Below are 22,171 nucleotides of genomic sequence, written 5' to 3' on the forward strand. Positions count from 1 at the left end.
CTTACCTTTTTTTCGTTTTACATTTTATATATGTATATATATATATATATATATATATATATATGTAATATATTACTTTCAGATATGTATAAACGTTTCAAAATGAGCTCTTTGAAAGAAGCAATATTATTTATACATGAGGAATCATTTTATATACGGAAGTATCAATACTCGTTATTTTATTCATAAGATCTTGAATATTGACCAAGATATGAAAATAAACTGATCAAAAAAGGAAAAGTGTCAATGTTTGAGAATGACGCGATGGGAAAGTACAGGTGAATTTTGTTTTTTTAAGATGCAAGATATCGATCTTACTTCTTCTCGGAAAATATTATCGTTTACTACTATCATCAACGAAACAGGATAATTAGCAATGGACTTTCTAAAACCTTGAACAACATCGTTTCGTGAAATAATTCTATGTGAGTTAAATGTCGTTAGTTGTCATCAGGGAAACGATACTTTCAAATCGTTTTCTTACGAATATACATATCTAAATATCTATCCTTTCATCCTTTTTAGTGTTGATTTTTTTGGTTAAAAATAGAAACGGGTATTACGGTACACGACATATTTTTCTACTCGCAAGCCTCCTTTACGATATCCGTGCCTAAGATAACGTTTTACAAAAATAGGACATCTTTTTTCTCCTTTATGCTAGACATTATCTCGAGTTTCTATGGTAGCATTGAGACGACGCCCTGAATAGTCTGAATTCCGTATTCGCGATCGACGAAAAATTTCAACTACCAAGTCCCCTAGCTTTTCTCCCTAGGCCAAAGAGAATACCATGATAGCGCGAAGGAGATGGTGCTAGAACAGAGAAATAGAAATGGAAAGAAAGAAAGAGAGAGAAAGAGAGAAAGACAAAGAGAAAAAGAAAGAAACCAGGAAAGAGGAAACCAGTGGATGGAGGGTCGATCAAATTGGTATTCCATTGGACGCTTCTAGTGTAGGGCGATCGCGATGCGTCGTCGTGCGTGCGTAAAAGTAACGCAAAGTGTTCCGATTTAAAAGTCTTTTTCTGAGCAAGATCGAAGGATGAAAGTCGATTGGAAAACGTGCCCGAAGATAGACAATGACGAAGTTAAGGAGTTAATTGGATGAGTAATTTAATCAGGTGAACGAAGTAACAAACAAATTTGCTTTGTGTGAGTTATCGTTCATTTAACAATTTCCATTTCCTATCTCTGTTTCTCTAATTCTCTCGTACGAAGAGATATAAACAATTCTATCGGAATATTCTCGTGGTCGTTTGAGTTGAAGTGTGCGACGTTAATCGGATGTAATTTCACAGAACTACCTGTTCCCTTAAGAAGCAATAAAGCCACAAACAAGTAACCCAACGAAAGTGGGAAATAACCTGCTTGCTTCTGTTCTCGATATCTTGTCGCTAGACGTTTACGAGAACGTAGGGGAGGGTTCGAGTTAGCTCTTAAAGTCATCGTTCGAAATAGCACGATGCATGTACCTAGCAATGCCTATTGCGAGTATGAGATCCATGTTATGAGTCGAGTTTACGACTCGTACCACCCGTCTACACGATACGAAAGCTTAGGAACCTTCGTAATATATCCTTTCAACTTATTTTTCGATATCTTTTTGATACCTTTTTCAACCTCCTACGTATTATTTCATATCGTATTATTTCTCTTTGAATTTTACTTTAACCGTTATCACGATTGTATCATCCTATCAATGTACTCTTTTTATCATACAATGGTATCGATTTTGAGTTGAGAAATTCATTTTTTAGTTGAATATTTTGATAGTCCCGTGAGAACTCGACGGAGTGCATACCGTATAATTACCACATGGTGCAAGTAATTACGTTACAATGCGATAATCAATGAAGTAGGTCAACGGTTAAAGGTATCGACTGATCGATCAGCAGTTTCAACCCGAAGTACTCCTACCACGTATATTCGTCGATTTCTCGAATCACGAACCTAATTTAACCATTCGACATGAACTCTTCGATAATGTTTCCGTTTTTATCTCGCCTGACTGGCGTAACACTAAAAAACCATTTCTCCTTCCGTCCAACGACCGAATCTCAGAATATTTTAAAATGTCCTTATATACATAAGTACACACACACACACATACATATATTTGTATGTATATGTATGTATATATATATATATATATTTAAAAAAAAAACTTCTTTCTAATGCACATAGCAAACTTCTAACGACGCTATTGAAACTTTGCTTGCAGATACATGCTGCTTTGCCGTTGGATACCATAGTGTCATCATTTTTTTTTGTTTAGTTTTTTACTTTTTTCCTTCTTTTTCTTTCTCGCTTTTCTATTTTTATTTTTACATCTATTTTTATTTTTATCTTTATCATATTTTTTTTTTTTGCTTTTTTTTCTTGTTTTTTTTTTTTTCTTTTTTTTTTCGTTCAAACGCAACACCGAAAAGTTTGGCGCTCGGCACAACTTTCCACTCGATATAACTTTGCAACTGGATAATTATTTCTCGCTTTAGTCCCTTTTTAATGTCGCCGCTTTGCTGCTTGTTAATTTCCGCGGACAGTTCCGATTTGCAAATTCATTTCAATATCAATCTTTTTCCTTTAGGGACAATTTCAATTTGTACCTTATTTCGTTCGTTACCCATTGCGTTCGCCGAGCTCGAAGTAGAAGGAAGTTTAATATGACGCTAAGAATATGTTCGAGGAACTTCTATGTTTAAAGTTTAGCTCCGTCTGACTACATTCGCATACTTACTACTGTGATGCTTCTCTCTGTTTCTGTCTGTCTGTCTGTCTGTCTCTCTCTCTCTCTGTCTCTCTCTCTCTCTCTCTCTCTCTGTCTCTCTCTCTCTCTCTCTCTCTCTCTCTCTCTGTCTCTCTCTCTCTCTCTCTCTGTATTTCTCCTTCTGCTCTTACTCACTCAATCATAGTCGACTAAAATGTCTAGAAACGTAGAAATCATTATTAATTCATGGATCGAAAATGTACTCTTCTTTAATTAACTACGATAAAGGAATCAATGAACATAACAAAAATACATTATAAGAATATTTTGAAAATAATCAATCAATGATCAAATAACGGGGAAGAGATTTTTCTACACCATGTATCTTTTATTCATTCTTCTGTGAAAGGGATGAGATTTGAATGGTTGATGAACAGTTGTTGATCGTATATATACATATGTATATATTTCGTTTAAAAAAGGTGTATAGTTTGGATACAATATTATCGTATATTCACGCGAGATTCGGAGCTCCACTTTCCTCAGGCTGTTTATAGTCCAGTATAGAGAATAACGTGAGTGAGAGAAAAGGAGAAAAGAGCTTGGAGTTTCGATCGTTCATCGATTCTCTTATAACATGCAGGAAGATAATATCGATGAGAGAAACAGAGAAAGATGATAGATAGATAGATAGATAGATAGATAGATAGATAGATAGATAGATAGATAGATAGATAGATAGATAGATGGATGGATGGATAGAGAAAGGAAGAGAGAGAGAGAGAGAGAGAGAGAGAGAGAGAGAGAAATAGCTTGAAATCGTCCTCTCTACGTGTGTTTCTCCGTATATCCTCTTGGAAACGTGTCTTTCCTACGAGGAAGGCGGATCCTACGATTCGCGATGGCGGAAGGCACGTGAACCTGGATGGGCGCATGCGAACAAACCCTAAAGCTCGTGACGAGAAAAGCATCTCTCCCTCTCTTTCTCTCTCACACCGTCTTTCCCTCTGTACTCCTCCGTTAGTTCAGCCGTCGCACTTGCTTTCCTTCTCTCTTGTTCGTTCATTCGTTCGTTCGCTTGCTCGCTCGCTTACTCGCTTACTCGCTTGCTCGTTCGTTCGTTCGCTCGTTCGTTCGTTCGTTCGTTCGCTCGTTCGTTCGTTCGTTCGCTCGTTCGTTCGTTCGTTCGTTCGTTCGTTCGTTCGTTCGTTCGTTCGTTCGTTCGTTCGTTCGTTCGTTCGTTCGTTCGTTCGTTCGTTCGTTCGTTCGTTCGTTCGCGTTTCACCCCTCTCACCGACACAGAGTGAGGCACAGTAACCCCGTCGTGTGCCAGTCCGCACCGAGATTCCGGCGCGAATCGTCCTTTCTACGTCGCGGCGTCACGCCAAGTTCTAGATGGATGTCGCTGATCCGCACTATTGTCTCAACGTTTTACCTCGTCGCGCAGCTATCGCTGCTACTGATTACTCCTGCGATCGTCGAAGGTCAGTGACGATATTTAAATCGAATTCATTTAGAAAACAAGAAAAAAAGAAAGAAAGAAAGAAAGAAAGAAAAGACAAATTCTTTTTTTTCTATACCTTTTGTACGAGCCCGAATTTCGTTCTGATTCGATGTTTCTTACATTTTTTCTTTTATCGTGATAATAATGGTCATCGTTCTTTTTCTTTTTTTTTGTTTTCTTTTTTCTTTCTTTTTTTCTTTTATCAAAAAAAAAAAAAAAAAAAAAAAAAAAAAAAAAAAAAAAAAAAAAAGAAGAAAAAAGTAGTGCAAGCCAAGCGCCAGCGAGAGAGAAAGATTTGAAATAAATTTCATTTAATTAAAACGTGACATTTAAATGGAATATATTTGCGAAATATCCTACTTAATGTGACTGCGGTTTTAATACCGGTGATTATCTTCCTGTCCTTTCCTACTGTCTCTTCTTCTATCTATCTTTTTCTATCTCAACGCTTTTGCCCGTGTAATGAAATTTTCTATCAAGGAAAAGTTCGTACCTTGATTTACGTTAACCCCACGTTAAGGCTATGGGTTTTCATTGGGGATGGATTGTAAAGTGCACTTCTTTTTTTTTTTCTTTCTCTTCTCCCTTATCCTATATATTTCTTTTCTTTGATAAAACATTTACGTAAATGACGATAATTCGATAGTAAGTAAATTATCACGTGATTTATATAGAATCCTGTCGAAAGGATATGTGTGATCTGTCTTCTTGTGAAAACTCGTTTCTCTATAATATACCAAGTGGAACGTACGAGGAAGAGGATCGTTAACGAATCAGTCGATCGGCTCGATCAAGTAACGAAGTTTTGCACTTGGAAAGTGATATTCGACCGCTGATTGAAATCATGAATAAAACATCAGGAGAGAATTTTAGATCACGTTCACCTTACGAGAGAAGGCTATACGCATCGTCGCTTCCAACGTAAATTCGACTTACGTTGGGATGCCAGTGGCCTTATCAAGAATTCTTAAAACGTACTACGTTAAAACGGGACGAGAGTAGCTTTACTTTTATTTCGATCGAACGATCTTCAATGTCCCAGTTTTTATCATCCTTTTACACGTTCAAATACAGGGAACAAAACATAGAACGGGATAATAATAATTCTTTTTTCTTCTTTACCTTTTTTTTTATTTCTTTTCCTTTCCTTTATATTATTATATCCTACGAAGAAAATATACATCACGTAACGTCTGAGTTTATATACGAACGTGTCTAACACCTAATTGGCTAAAACCATCGATTTCTCTTGTCGACGTGCGATTATCCACCAATATTCTAATACATTATTTATCTCGGCCTATAAAACCTCGAAGATTTCGTAAAGGCGAAAGGCCTTCCGTTCTTTTGGGGAGAAAACTTTCACCCCTCGATTTCTTACCGAGCCATCTCTGGTACGATCGCCTAACTTTCCTTCGTTCGTCGACAATAAAAGCCTTCGGAGAGAGAAAGAGAGAGAGAGAGAGAGAGAGAGAGAGAGAGAGAGAGAAAGAGAGGGAGTGAGAAAAAGACGGGAATGAAGAAGATGCGAGCGAGATATCTACTTTTCTTCGTGTCTTTTTTCACTTCTATCATCTATTACTATCTATTTCTTTCTCTCTTTTTCTCTTTCATTCCCCTTTTTTCTCTTTTATTCTCTCTCTCTCTCTCTCTCTCTCTCTCTCTCTCTCTTTTTCTCTCTTACATCGACCGGAAATTTTTTCCCAGCAATCGTGAGAAAAAAAAATCGATATCTCGCGGCGCCTATCATTGAATTCACAATGGCATATCCAATGTAAGATGAATCCGTATGGTTGAATTTTCGAATAACGTTGCTCGAGACTCGTCTTACTTCGTTACTCTGATTCGATCGAATCAAATTTCGACGATCGACGTTAAACTAAAATGAATTTTTCATTCGACGTAATGGCATCAAACTGTTTCGTTTCTGATTCGTTTCTGTTTCTTGCCTCGAGCACATTTCTTGGATTTTTTTTTATCGAGTTCAGTCTAGATACGATGATTGATTCGTTAGAATCGAGCGAGAAGGCTATTGTCTTCGGTACTCCATTGTACTTTACGGATTGTAAGGTGCAGAAATGTCATTAATATAGTAGAACGCGTAACGTTGTAGCTACATGAAAATTGTTTCCCCACGAAGATCATCGATCATAGAGAAATATAGGACTTTGGTTCGATCTCTGCTTCTACGATCTAAAGTTCACATCAACGAGAGCTTAAACCACGGAGCTAAAACCACTAACGAAGTTACGGTCGCTAATTAGCTACGAGCGAATGGCGAGAGACGAGACCAAAGATGAAGATCTCTTAGTGTCGAGAGAAAGGGAAAATTATGTTATTAGAGCTTTTATAACGCCTCGTCAAAACGAGAATCATAAATACCTTGCACGGGGTAACAGCTGCGCCATAACGATTTATTATCATTAAATTTGCACATTTCACGATCGCATTACGTTAATAAACGAGCTAATCAATTAGAACATTATTACAGTTTACGTGATAACGGTTTACATTTTCAGCAAAAATTATTTTCATTTCCTTTTTCTTTTTTTCGATTTTTCCTGAAAAGAAGAAAAAAAAAAGAAAATTGATCTAGACCATTTTTCTTTAATCCTTTTGTTTTTTTGTTTTCCCGTTTTTTTTTTCTTTCTTTTCTTTTTTTTTTTTTTTTTTTTTCTTAATATTTTTGTTTTTTCCTCGAAGCGCTATTACTTCTTCGTTATTTGTTTTTTTTTTTTTTTTTTTTTTTTTTTTTTTTTTTTTTTTATTCCATTTCTTTACAAACGCCAGAAAATTTTTACATGTTACATTACAAATCTTCAAGACTCACTGGGATGCTTCGGTACGACTCCTGGTTGCAATACCTACGAGTAATAAATAATTGAAGCGATTCAAGTAGAATACATAGCGGATGGAGTAAGAGAGAAGGAAAGGGAAGAGACGAACGACTAGAAAGGTTTGAAAGAGAAGAGAGGAGAGAAAGAGAGAGAAAGAAAGAGAAAGAAACAGATAGAAATTGCAAGAGTGGTAGGAAAGAGGCGGAGGAGGTGAGTGGGTGGGTGGTTGAGAGGTTTTACTCCCGCGCTTCTTCACCGACTCCTCTTTATTTCGGCGTACCGTGGACAAATGCAACTAACGTATCGAACTTCCGTCCGAACTAATTTATGGTGTTGGGATTAGGGGAGTAAAATAAAGAGAGCGAGAAAGAGCGAGAGAGAGAGAGAGAGAGAGAGAGAGAGAACGAGAAAGAAAGAAAAAGAGAGAGAAAGATAGAGAAGGGGTGAGAGTGGGCCATGGCAATTCTGCAGTGCGGGTAACTACCCCTTCTACGGTATACTCCTTTCTCTTTTCTCTTCGTACGGTCTCTCCGGGCTACGCTCGATGGGTTCAAATGCTTAAGAGGCGAACGTTTCTTCTTGGCTATGGTGAAATATCACTGCTAAGAAAAAGGGAACGGTCGATTCCTCAGAGGGTTGACAAAAACATAGGTAATAAAACTCGCCCACCTTTTCCTCTTTCTTTTCCTTTTATTCTGTATCTTTCAGTTCTTTCGTTCGGCTATCTTTTTACTCTCTTTCCAGTCTCGTACCATTCGACTAATGGAAGGGAAAATATAACGTGACTACTGCTCAACTAGAACGATCAGATTATCGTACACTAATATCTCACCGAATCGTTTCCGTCTTTTCGATGAGATAAAAATAATGAACGGATATAATCGGCAAAGAAGATTAACCATCGTAATTTTGATGTTACCGAATTATACATTAAGAAATACGTTGGGAATAAAGCTTAAAGTCTTCTTTACCTTATTCATTCGTCGAAATCAAACGGTTTAATTATAATCAAAGAGACAGAGAGAGAAAGAGACAGAGAGAGATAGATAGAGTGGCGAGGGGGCTAAGGGAGAGAAGGATGAGCCAAAGGGAAACTAAATACGACTTTAATCGTGGAAGGAAAGAAAATGTATTCAGTAGTTCGCGTAAGCGTAAAGGCATTAAGACGTTTGTTTCCATTTCTTTAAGAGTAAGTTTCAAGTGCAATAAAATACATGCGGCTTTTCTTCGTTTCACGCTCGAAAAGAGAAGATGAAAACGAACGGTGACACAAGGCGGCGACGGTAGCGAAGGAGGGTGGGATGGTGGGAAGTAGGATGGGAGAGGGGGGTGGGAAAAAGAAATACTTAAAAACGAGTTGCTCTTAAATTTCATTACCGACGGTGTTGGTGTTTGCTATAAATCATGCTTCTGTCTGAAACAATAAACCGTGTGGGGTAGATGGCCCGTATAAACTTCCGTCGTCTCGATGAAAAATCTCGATGTCTTAGTCTTATCTAAGAGAATGAGACAGAGAATAAGAATAGGAGTTAGAGTTAGAGTAAGAATAAGAGTAAGAAAGAGTAAAAGAGAAAGAGAGGGAAGGGAAAAGAGAGAGAAACAAGAAATAAGAGGATGAGTTTCCTTGAGAGAGAGTGAAAGAGAGAAAGAGGAAGAGAGAGAGAGAAAGAGAGAGAGAGAGTCACGTACGATCGTTCACCCGGACAGATCGTTACTGAAAGGAATGGTAGGAGAGAACCGCTACTTGATACCCGATTAGAGGACAACGAAGACATCGGAGCCCAGACGACGTTGCCGGGCGTTGTCATCGATAATTGGAGATTGGCTCACGAAGTACTTCGGTCCTTCGTTTGATGTGGTTAGCTTCGCTACGTATTTCTCTCAGTTCATACTCAAGTCCGTTCTACGATCAAGCAATACCCAAGAAATTCTACCGATACTGTCTTTTATTCCTATCACACTTTCGTTAACTTTCTCTCTTATCGATCAGAGAATAATCTCTATCACAACTAAATCTCTTCCTTTTAATATCAAAATTTCTATAACTCATTGAATCGTTCTAACGAATCACGTTAGACATGTATATCTTTATATCGTCTAATGTTTTAATGGAAATTCATTGACGTTTATGTTAGATTTAAAGAATCTTCAAACTATCGATAATACTTGATTGGTATACGTATGTAATCGTGTAACGAGCCCTTTCGTTTCCTTTTACGGCACTTGCTATTGTCTTTTCGTTCGATGTCACGCGTCAATGTCCTCGGCGTGAAAGGGTATCGATTCAAATGGCTGTTGTCGTTAAAACGAAATGAATACCACATGCGTACACTTCTTCGGTTACATAGTTTTCAGTTTCACTCGTTTTTCATGCGGTTTATATATAAGTCCTCTTGTCGTTTTGTCACGTCGATCCGAAAGTATCGCTAATGAGACGTCCCTTTTTCTTCTTCTTTTTCTTTTTTTTTTTTTTTTTTTCTTTTTATTGTTGTTATTGTTGTCGTGTTGTTGAAACACCGATGTCATTCCATAATTTTTTAATTGATGCTTCGAGCTTCACATTTTTTTGTGTTTTTTCTTTTTTTTTTTTTTTATCTAATTTCTTCAAGAGACTCCCAAAATTTTTATTGCAAAGGTGAATCAAACGAAAAGTAATTTCCTTTATTTGTTATATTGTAATAAATTTTAACATTTAACAATGAGAAATTATTTTTCTTGTTATTTCGAGTATCCTCATTCAATTTATGCTAACGTGACTAGATCGTTCGTACTTTGCCAGTCTGTTCTTTTGTCTCTTTAAAAGAAAGACCAGTTGCAAGGGGAGAAAAAGAGAAGAATAGAAACGTATCATTCCAAGTTCTTTGTTCGTTCGGTTTCCAGTCGATAAGAATTCAAACTCACGAAGTTGGTTGTCGACGAGTTCTCCATTCTCCTGCAGGTTTTGCGATAATTTCCGATAAAGGTCAACCCCTCGAAGGCAGAATGCTGCAGGCATTGGGTCTCCCTAAAACATCGAGACCGCATGGCGCTGTATTTGTAGCGATGAACGCTGGAATATAACTGTGGTGTAAGAGGGAAAAGGAGAGAGGAAAAAGAGAGAGAGAGAGAGAGAGAGAGAGAAAGAGATAGAGAATTATACGGTAAATTGCGCTAATTAATGCTAATTGTCCAAACTAATAAATAACTGCATGAATAAACATATCCATTGTCCAAAGCGCATAGTAGTTTTCGAGTACCAAGAGAAACGGAAATGAAAGAAGAAATACTTCATATACGTTTAAACACGTTGTTTTTGAAAGTGAACGAGTAAAAAAGGAAAGTAAAAGTGTGAAATAGTAAGAATCACGGTGAATATTTCACGTATACTGAAATATTCATAGACTTCGATTGTAACGACGATCACGAGATATGAGTCGATCCATTTTGCGATCTATCTTCTTATTCTAGATGCAAAAGAACGATCTTGCTATACGATATATATAAAAATATATATATATATATATATATATGTATATATATTTTTCTGATCCAACGAAACTCTTTATTTTCGTATACGAAAGAGAGTATTTGGACAGAAGGCGTGCGTGTCCATTCGCAACGTGCTGCATCGTTTTGCATAAAAAATATGAGAAAGAGATATGAAAGAGGATGGATCGGAAAAGAGATAAAAATGTATCCTTTCGAATATGGAATAACGAAAAAAACTCCATTGGTATCTGGACGATTTCGATGACGAAAAGGGAAAAGAGAAAGAGTCTATAAATAACAATATTCGATAGAGGAGAACAACCATCTGTAAAGTTGGAGAGCTCCATACGCTACGGTTATTTAATAAAACTTTCGAAAAGTTCTCAATTTTTTCACACAGAGAAAGAGAGAAAGAGAGAGAGAGAGAGAGAGAGAGAGAAATAGAGAAAAAAGATTAATTAAAAATTTAATGAATTTCTATTATTAATAATGAAGATAATATAAATATAATATCGATACGTTTTTACTACAAACATTTTCAAATTGTCTGTATGATCCTTCGGATGATCATTACTTCTGATAAACGAGAGAAAGAGAAAGAGAAAGAGAGAAAGAAAGAGTTTGAGAGAAAATTAGATGGTAAACTTTTTTTTTTATAATTATTATAATTCGTATCTCTCAATAACAAAAATAAAATTGATGCAGGAGAGAAAGAGAGAGAGAGAGAGAGAGAGACCAATGATATTTTAGGTCACTTTCGAAGCTTCGTTGTGCCTGAGATAGAAATCGTTGTCAAAAGCGTACTAGTGCACATAAAAAAAAGGTCTGTGCAAGTTGCTTTTAGGTCCATTAAAAAATTTCATCCTACGAGTAAACCGTGGTACTGCGTTCTCTCTATTTCTCTCTTTTTCACCATCAAGCTCTCCGCCTCATATTTTCAACAAAATGCGAAACGATTAACGCGGTGCGATGGGCTCGCACTCGCGAGAATTAATTTCACCGAGGGTTCGTCGATTTTCATCAAATTTTATCTTTCCTTTTACGACCACCGACATCCTTTCTTTACTTTTTATCTTTTTTCCCCTCTCCCTCCCCTCTCTCTTTCTCTTTCTCTCTCTCTCTCTTTCTCTCTCATTTTCCCTCCATGCCTTCTCTTTTGAATATAACGGAACTTCCGTTATATTATGAATCCATTCGGAAAACGCTCGTCGTCATATATACATACATACGCACACACACACACACACACACACACACACAATGAGCCAAAGTCGGCTCTAACGATAAACGTACATTTCTATAAATTTTCTGTGATATTGCGCGTACGAATCGAAGTGCAAGTAGTTTACTTCGACTTTTAACTATCTGATATTAATCCACGGTAATAAGTACGCTAAAGAACTTTGTTCGTGAAACGGCTTTCGAATTTCTTCGTAAGGAATATACGAAGGATTATATTCAAATGCATAATTTCAATTTATTTGTCTTCAATCGGTATTTCTTTTTATTATACATACATATTTTTTTATTTACCATACACTTGTTTCTACGTATTAAAAGACATGATTAGGATAACGACTATGAGGTCGATTTATTAATTGAAAATGAATCGAATGAATTTGAAAATTTCTAAGCTCAAAAATTGTTATACAAATAAATGGACGTTTTTGATCGATCTTCTAATTTCACGAAGAAAAGATTTTAATGAAGAGAAATAATCAAAGAAAGAGAGATAGAGAGAGAGAGAGAGAGAGAGAGAGAAAGAGAGAGTATTTCTTGGCTCGTGCGTGTCTCTGGTCAGTTTTCTAGAATTGCGCTCGTTCCAATGATCGCTAGACGCGCGCCATTGCGATGCAATAGTAATGGCACCGTTGGTAATAATGGTGAGAAGGAAAGAGAGAGAAAAAGAGAGAACGATTCCATTGGTAAAGTTGCATAACCCTCGCAGTGGTTGGCGCGCTCACGCGCACACGTCCAGAGGGAATAATTTTCGCAGCCGCGCCGCTCTAAGTCCCTGGCCCACATATATGAAAAAAGTTAGAGCCAATTATAGTCGGAATATTTCACGAGCGTGGGATTTACGGCGCGGTTAAAACCACCAGCTCTTCCTCTTTCTACCACCCCACCTTACCCTCCATATCTACCTACCTACCTACCTACCTACCTACCTACTCTCGTGTGAAAGTAGTTTGAAATGACTTCGGCGATGTTCGAAGCTCTGACAATGGCCTCGGTAATTGGAAAGGTCGTGAATATGCTTGTTCGATAAGGAAAGCATGTCGACGTATAGTTTTCAGTAGGTTCTACAACCTTCACTCTAAGCACCTTCTTGAAGTTTTGATTTCATTTAACGTTGAAAGTGAAAGACGGAGATATATAAAAAATATGAGTAAGAGTAAGAGAGACATATTATGTAAAGCAATACGTCGTATATGATCGCTATGATTATTATCACTTCAAAAATATTATAAATAACTTTTGCGTATATATCAATGTACTAAATGAAAATGTTAAATGATTTGACAATTTGATAAGACAATTTTTTATTAAAATAAGAAGAAGTTAATCCTTTACATGTAACGTTATAATATCTACGTGATACTTGCCTGCCATTAAGCCGCAAACTTAAAAAAAACTTAATAATAATTGAAAATAAATGCAATTATTTGTTTTAAGAAGAATATACGAGAGCATCGGCTAATATAAAATCTAATAATATAAAATCTAACTATCTATAAGTCTTATTTTCTATGGCATGTTTCTAAACACGATTTCACTAACTTGATTTGATTATACACATTAATTATTTATAGTACAAACTAGAGTACGTATGTATGTATATACATGCGGTTTTTGCATAAGCGGCACTACGCGAAATTGACGATGCAGAGCGCATTAATGCTCTTATAAAATTTAAATTATTAAAACGTTTATAAATGTTACATTAACAGGAATACCAATGATAAAAAGAAAATCCGGTTAAACAGAATTCCCTATCGGACAGAACGATATAATTTGCCAAAGCAATTTTACATAAATCGATGTTATTTATTTAATTTTGACGTTTCATTGATGAAAAATAGAAAAGAATTTATGGTAGTAATTTTTATTTTATATTTTAATTTTATTACAGATTTGAAAAATTCTTAAAAACTTCTTTTAAAAGAAGTCTACCAAATCTAATTCCAATTGTCCAATTGACATTATACGACGTAATAATTTTTTAACATATTAAATATATACATTTCAATTATTTATTAATTTTTATAAAATTTATCACGAGAATTTATATCGTTTGAAATATTACACGACCGAATGAACTCACGAAAAATATCGAAGTGCGTTCCTTTGAACTAAAGTACATACAAACGATAAATTAGAAATCCACCGGCAAGCTCTTTTCATTCTCTATATCTCTCTTTTCTTTTGGAAGGTCATTCGTTATCTTCATACGACGCTAAGCGTCTGGAAGCGCAACCACCTTCTGGAGAATCTACCGATTCTCGTTCGGTCACCTCGTAAAACTTGATATCGAGGAAAACCTAAACCAATTAAGGCATCTCCCAAGCGTACTACGGGCAAATGGAGGCAATAAAGTCGCCAAATCTATCGTGCTAAATCATCCTCGACGTAACTTCCAAGAGAGAACACACTCCAAAGACACGCGTGATAAGGAACTTCCTTACCGGAACCGTCCTACTACTCTCTCTCTCTCTCTCTCTCTCTCTCTCTCTCTCTCTCTCTCTCTCTCTTTCTCTCTTCTCTTTCTGTCCTCTGGGAATTCGAGTGCACTCGAAACTTATCGTCCCGTTGCTTCGAATCGTGATTATCATTGAAAGCGCTCGGTAATTCGAGGAAAAACGACGTCCGATGAATTATCTCGGCGCCACGTCGAGTACCGATTAAGGTACCGATTTAACTAGTGTTGAACGAAGAAAGAGAGAGAGAGAGAGAGAGAGAGAGGGAGAGAGAGAGATAGGACGAGGAAGTCATTGGGAGAAGATAATTTGAGGGCTTTCGGTTCTCTCCTCGGACTTCCGCTAATACGACCGAACAGCAATACCATTCTTGACTTCGTGCTTCTTGCTGAGAAGCATTCCTTCGAAATACGAACGTGTTACGTTAGTATTCGAAACTCCGTACTTCCGCAGAAATAGAATTCAAAGGTTAATACGATCGAAAATTACATTGGATTTGAAACGTTTCTGCAGAATTTTTAATAAACAAATGAACATGGAATATAATATTTCTATTCGATGCGATAACTCTAACGAAAATAAAGTAATCTTTTTTGGGAAACATACATATATATATATATATATTTTTTTTTCCATATGAATTTGACCTTTGAACTAGGATATAGTGGGTACACCAAGCCGACAAGTAGAAATTCGACTGAGAGGCGACGAATATCAGTTTGGAAGGTAAACCGAGTAAGGCGAGCTTATGCTTCTGTATATCTACATAGATACTCCGCTTGCAAGCACTCCACTTCGTAATTCTTCAGTTACGACTAGGAGCTTTGCATCTCTACCACTTGGATGGGCCATGTGGGAAGATGTAGGGTTAAAGAGAGGGGTGAGAGTAGAAATAGAAGGATAGGTGTATGGAAGGCATTCGACGATGAGAGGAAGAGGGGTAAAGGGTGGCAAGACCACTGGCATTAATCCAGAATAGGTAAGAGCCCCGAGTGCAATGGGTATCGTGTTGAGGAAGGAAGAGGAAAGTGGAAGAAGAAGGGAGGATGCAGGATAGTTGAAGGACGAGCGGGGGAAACGGGAAGGAAGGAAGGAAGGATAATGCGGCCACGATAAAACTAAGCCGGCTAACACCAGGGATAAAAAGACCCCGGCGGACGCTTGGCAGTGTCACCAAATTGCTCGAATATTTTGCGCCCTGGAACCGAGGGGAAAACGGATGGAGGATGGAAACGGTAGAAGGTAGAGGATGGCGAGGCAGAGAAACCGCTTGACCACAGGTCCGCAGGCCCTGATAAACTTCCGGTTTAAGGAATACATTCTCCCTTTTATTCGACTTCTCTTGGTCTCTCTTTCTTTTTCTCCTTTTTCTTTTTTTTTTTTTTTTCTTTTTTTCTTTTTCTCTTCTTTTTTTCCTTACTAAACTCGCGCGTTCGACATCCCAAAGGGATTTGGGAAGGATCCACGTCGTTTCTATCGGTATTGTCGTTGGCTCAAATTAAGCCGCTATTATATGAGGATTTTGAACGTCGGGATCGACCACGCGATGTTTCCTACTTCGTATTTTGTCCTTACCATAGTTTAGAAAGAAAGAGAGAAAAAAAAGAGATTGAGAGAGAGAGAGAGAAAGAGAGAGAGAGAAGTTTAATCAACATATCGGTTAACAGCAATGTTTTCGTTCAATGCTTTATTCCTTTATACATACAATTTGAAACTCAAAGGCATACTATCCTGATGGAACCATCGTTATCGTCACCGTCACAATGTCGGACGCTAAAACTCACACAACTTTTCTACTAGCAAGCTCCCTACCAACTTTTCCCGTAACTCTACGTTTTCATGAACCGTGCGCGAAGTCACGACCGGCGCGAGTTCTCATTTCTTCCGCTTGATTAAAAATTTACAATCCAACGGGTCAAACTTTCCCATCATATTTTTCGAGCCTAATATTATTTATTAATTCTACGAACCGATGCGCCTCGAAAATCATTCGATCGTGTGTATATTTATGTGAAATTAATTCGTACGTTTTCGACTTTCACAGAATGATCACAAGATTAAATTCACATTCTGTTTTATACGAATTCAGCAACGAACGATTTATTTTCGAGAACGGAGCATACGGAGATTAGATTTTGGACAAGCCGCAATTAGGTCGTTTCATTTCTACCTCGGTCTTATATAATTTCCAAATGTCCCTATCTATTCGATTCTCTGAATCGATAATAAAACAAAGAAAAAAAAAAAAGAAAAGATGATAAAAATGGTTATCCATCTACTTCACTTTAGAACATTTCCCATTTTTCTTGACCTCAAAAGTATTCTTTCATGTTGAAAGTTTGTACAAAATTCCGCCTGGAGGATCCATTCTTTCGAGAGAAAAGCTCTGCTAGGTTGATACCTACCGTGGAAAAAAGTCCTCCTCCTTTTACGTTCCACCGACCGAGCACAGGATTGGAGCTATGAAACTTAGAAAAGCAGGAAAAGCTTCTTAAATGAAAATGCGATTTTCGATATAGCGAAGTGTATCTATCTACTCGATCATTCATTGTTTTCCATTGATGAGAATCGTCAAATCGTAAAGATAGAACCATTTCAGAGAAACGTTAAACCAGTACTGGGGCAACCTAATTAAGAGTGGGCAAAGGAGTTTAAACTAGATAGTTTAGACGTAATCGTGCGAACGAATCGCCGTTAAGGGTTCTGGTGAAAACGATTCGAAGCTAGAAAATGGAGACTTCCTTTCTTCCTCTTTCTCTTTCTCTTTCTCTCTTCCTCTCTATCTCTCACTCGCACTCTCTTGGAAAGCGATCGCTTGAAATTGCCTCGAAATCGTTTTGGAGCAGTCGTCGAGGGTACACGATATTCCGCAATTGTTCGGGATTGTCCAGCGACGACTTCTTCCTCGGTGTAGAATGCAACACTGAGGCCGACACAAATACCAATACTGACACAGGTTAGCTGCATTGGACATCGTAGCTATCCAGCGTATCGGCCACGAGGGAGTTTCACGGGAACGGTGACGCAGGTGTGCGATTTGATTGGCGCGAGAAAGCTTTGTTGTAGCCTAAATATTTCGTCTTTAGATGTTTGTAATTAGTATACATCGGCGTGTCGAATGAAATGAATAAACGAGAAGGAAAAAGACAGAGGGAGAGAGAGAGAGAGAGAGAGAGAGTGAGAAAGAGAGAGTGAGAGAGAAATAGCAAAGGAAAGTAGGAAAGAGGATGAGTTTGGTACCACAGGATGTACATTCCGGACGTTATAAAGTCGTTGTCGGCGTAGGGGTTAAGGGTTAATTACACGCTACCACGTGTAACACGCCTTGGGCTAGGTTAAACTTTGGACACCATTGATTTGTGGCGGCGGTAACCCTCCGTGCGAGAAATATGTATATATCTACGCGTATATATAGATAGGAATATATATATATATATAATATATATATAGATGTATATATTGATATACGTGTATAACTGTATCTTGGATGAGAAGGAGTATCTACGTGCGGCAGAAGCAGCAACAGCAACGACAGCAGTAGTGGCAGCAACACTACCAGTTTGAGAGTAGAGCAGTGATCAAGGAAATTCCTTCCTTGCTAGAGTAACCCAACAAAACTCGAAAACGGATTTGTCCTTACGACCTGCGGCTAGCAGTCTGGATGCAAACTTCGCCACACTGGTGCGCACGGAGTGCCAAACACTTGCTTGGCAAGTATCTTAGGGAAGAGAGAGCTTACTCTCCGTGCCTCGAGGCCCACAACCCCTTTCTACCTACGATGATTGCGCACGTGAGAACCTAACCTCGATCTTCCCAACGACGATCTTGCCTTTAGTACCGTTGGTAGTTGAAAGTATTATATTCAATACTTTTTGGAAAAGTATATATACATATATACAAAAAAAATATATATATATATACATATGTATTTATTTATGTATGTATATGTGATCAGTATCTTATTGTTTTTCTATCTTTACTCGTTCAAATATTACTCCTATAACCAATAAAATCAGGATACATGATCTCGCATCTCTTATTCGTGATCATTAAACAGGATATTGCTCTCGATCATTAACCAGGATTATTGTCGATCGTTGGATTACTAGCGACTGCACTAACCGTTAACGGATCGGCAAACTTTATAGGTCCGACTGGTTACGGAACGATATTATAGGAAAACGATTCTTTTCTAACATTGAAAGGGTAAATCGAGTAGAGACGGTGGAAGATATCACGACGATCTCTTTCAAAGATCTTTCGACGGGGAAAGAAGATATTTCTGTAAGTCGTTCGATTTGGAGATAATCAACTTTATCGTTGGCTCTTTTGAAAAAGAAACATCGAGCTAGAGGTAGATTATTTTTCTTTTGGAAAAGGGGATGCATGCATCCTCATTCTTGCGATATGAGAAAACATAATTGCGATATGAGAAAACGTAAAATTCTTTGAATATTTTCTGGTTGGTCTGGTTTAAAAAGTATACGAATTATATCATATATTTTTCGAGGCGACGTTCGAGATAGTAAAATCATATTCCGCGAAATACTAGAAAATTTTATTAAAGATATTGCATGATAAATTTTAACGATAAAATCCAAAATGTGCGAGAGGTAAAAGGAGGAGGAGAAGAAGGAAGGAGGAGGAGGAAAAGGAGGAGGAGGAGAAGGAGAAGGAGGAGGAGGAGAAGAGAGAAAGGAGAGGTGAGTGGGAGGGGGAGGGATTGAAGCTTATTCTTAGAAATACAGAGAAACGCGATCGTACACGGCGTAGGTAGTCTATGCAAATATACTCTGGCGAAAGGGGTAAAGAGGAAAAGAAAGGTGGCACGAGAGAAGAAGTAAGAGAGAAACGTTTTCTTGGAAAAATCTTACGTCATACTCGAGAAAAATCCTTTATCCGTCGCTAGCAGCAAGGCTGTGAGCGTATTTGTCCTCTCTCGGCTCGCGTTTGGCAACCTCGAGTCTGGCAAACTTCGTTTCGAGTCGTACCCCTCGTCCTCTTCTACTTATCGAACTATATGTACATACATACATACATACATACATACATATATACCTTGTACTATATATACGTACATTTCTCTTTCCTTTTCCTCTCTCTCTCTCTCTCTTTCTCTTTTTCTCTTTCTTTCTCTTTCTATCTCATCGTTTCTCTTCTCTATCGCATACATGTGTGCACACCTGCTTTCACGTTTTACCTCGTCTTACCTCTCTTTCACAAGTGAGAAAAGGAGAGAGAAAGAGAAAGAGAAAGAGAAAGAGAGAGAGAGAGAGAGAGAGAGAGAGAGAGAGAGAGAAGGAAAACGTTGGCTGGTCTAGGATGCTGGCAACGGACTCCCTATTACCACCACCATCGTCGCTCTCTCGAAAAGGGAATTCCAATGCATAAGTACATTCGCACGAAACGCGCTCTGTTCGCAGTTTCCTTCTGGCAATCCTCCTCTCCTCTACCTTTTCTACTTTCTCCATCCACCCTGGTCTCTCTCTCTCTCTCTTTCTTTCTCTCTTTCTTTCTCTCTCTTTCTTTCTCCGTCTCTTTTTTCTGTTTCTCTCTCTCTTACTCTCTCTCTCTCTCTCTCTCTCTCTCACTCTCTATCTCTATCTTTTGGTACTCTCTTGGTCTCTACGCGTCCATAACCATCAGTACTTTTTCCAATTTCCGGAATAAGGAACCTCTTGGTTTCTCGGGCCTTCCTATTTTACTGAGTCTACACGTAAAATAAGAGAATAGTAATGAAAAATAGAATAAAGGGGAGATAGTTTTAATCAACAAAGTTGAAGCTACAAAGCGGACATGCTAAAACGAATACTCGTATAACGTAGGAAACATTATTGATACTATTACTGTGTCTTAATACAATAGATCGTAAAATTGAATCGATTTTGAACTCCCTTTTTACGATTACTAAGAATTATCCTATCGAGGAATAATACCTTAGTTGGAACAATTTCTGTTTCCTCATTCACAAAGAGTGAGAGAGAGAGAGAGAGAGAGTGAGAGAGAGAGAAAAGAGGACATTGGAAACGCGTTTCTTTTCTCTCGAGGCTCTAACGAATGCAGATAATTGATTTTTCCATTACTTAGCGTCGCACAACGCTGAAGGCAAAGAGAACTTTCCTCTCTCTCTCTCTCTCTCTCTCTCTCTCTCTCTCTCTCTCCCTCTCTCTCTCTTTCTCTCTTTTTACTTGCATCTCAGTATTTCTTGGAAGTTAACGAAGGAAAAACTTTCGGAGTTGGTTCTTAATCGTGAAGGAAAATCGTTAGCTCGAAAAGAGAAAACTGAGTGGGATGGTTACAAAGAGGTGATATTGGTAGTGAGAGAAGGAGGAGGAGAAGGATGAGAAGAGGTAGGATGGAAGGGAAGGGCAGGGAACGCGACTTGGCTTTTACGAAGGAATCGAAAAAGACAAGGGAAAGTAGGTATGCAGAGACCGACTGACGGACGTGAAAATCGAAGGCGATTTTCAAAGCTGCTTGAATAAAGGAATACAGTGAGAAGCGGATTTGTATACAATGTCCTTGGAGAGGAGAGAGAGAGAGAAAGAGAGAGGAAAGGGGAAAAGAAGTTGGAACGAAAGGAAGTTGAGGAAAAAGAAGAAAGGGTGGGAGGAGATTGGGATATAGGTGGAAGGTAGAAAACAAGTGGGTGCGCGATAGTGCAATCTTCCGGTGGTGTCGCGTTTTCCGGCTGGCCGATTCCGCGCTGAGCTTGGCTTTCTCTGTCTCTCTCTCTCTCTCTCTCTCTCTCTCTCTCTCTCTCTCGGTTTCCCTTTCCACCGTATTCCAATTCCCTCTCATACCTTCTACTATGTCCAGCTTCTGCGTTCTCCCAGTACTATCCTTCTCTTGCTCTTTCTATTCCACCACTATTCTGCTCGTTCGAAAAGCTCGGTCCAGCTGCATACAGCATAGCCTGGGAAAGCCTCGTCAGCGAGTGTGCAGCTCCCTTTAACGGCTTTCCACCGCAAACCTATAGAACCGCGACGAATCTCTCCCCTTTCTCTACCCTTTATATATATATATATATGTAAAAGGTATATATATATGTATATATATGTGTGTATATATATATATATATCTTTTTCTTCCTCATTCCATCACGCTACTACTATTCCTTCCATTTTGGAACCCTCTCCTACGTTTATTACGACATTACCGAGACATGACAGGAGGTAACCAACGATATTCGACAATCCAGAGGAAGAAATTCACATACGAGTGAGTCGATACTATCATTCTCGATTATGAATTTCTCTCTTGGCGTTCTTCCTCATGTATTGTAAATTTAGTGATATTTCAAGCGCGTCAGTTTGAAATTATTTGATACATTCCGAGAAAATAGAGAGAGAGAGAGAGAGAGAGAGAGAGAGAGAGAGAGAAAGTGGAATGAAACGTGAAACGTGGAACATCGGACGCGAACGTCGAATGGCACAATGTCGTTATATTACAAATGCGCATTATCTGCATAATAATTGCTCTCCTAGCCTATAACGGCGCTGTAGCCACGATTGAACGACAGCTGAGCGATACAAATACAATCTTTCACGAAACACGTGTTAGAGTCGTCGGCGATCAATTCTGTCAAATTATGTTAAATTGAAATCAAAGTTTGGCGTAACCGATTCAGTCTCGCCGAACGCACAATATTCCTCTGTCGCGTGTAAATGTGTGTGCGTAAAGTAGATAGAGACTGAGAAGGTGGGGATACAGAACGCACGAATTCATAGAGCGGAATCAATATCCATGCCGATATCGTAGTCTCGTCATATTCGAATGTAATCGCTGAGTGAATTTCGTCTCTCTCTCTCTCTCTCTCTCTCTCTCTCACTCTTTCTTCGTTTCTCCCCTCACTTCATGTCTCTATCACGGACTTGATGAATTTGGATTTTACGTTACATTGAATTGATTCTGGCAACATATATGAGAAACGATATATCTCGCAGCATTAAGCA

General features: G+C 38.2%; 1 protein-coding gene across 2 annotated transcripts in view; it reads left to right on the forward strand.

Moving 5' to 3' along the window:
- LOC118442284 (lachesin) overlaps window positions 1–22,171 on the forward strand; it is a 140,855-nt gene that overhangs the window by 70,935 nt on the left and 47,749 nt on the right. Inside the window, exon 1 of one of the 2 annotated variants that reach the window (XM_085661864.1) lies at window positions 4,152–4,193. The exons of the other annotated variant lie outside the window; for it this stretch is intronic. The gene's annotated coding sequence lies outside the window, so the exon portion shown is untranslated. Of the gene's footprint in view, window positions 1–4,151; window positions 4,194–22,171 lie in introns of those variants that run through there. 2 annotated transcript variants of the gene reach the window in all.

This window comes from Vespa mandarinia, chromosome 16, assembly GCF_050613455.1.
Source record: "Vespa mandarinia isolate Hongniang chromosome 16, ASM5061345v1, whole genome shotgun sequence".
In the NCBI taxonomy this organism is placed as follows: Eukaryota; Metazoa; Arthropoda; class Insecta; order Hymenoptera; family Vespidae; genus Vespa; species Vespa mandarinia.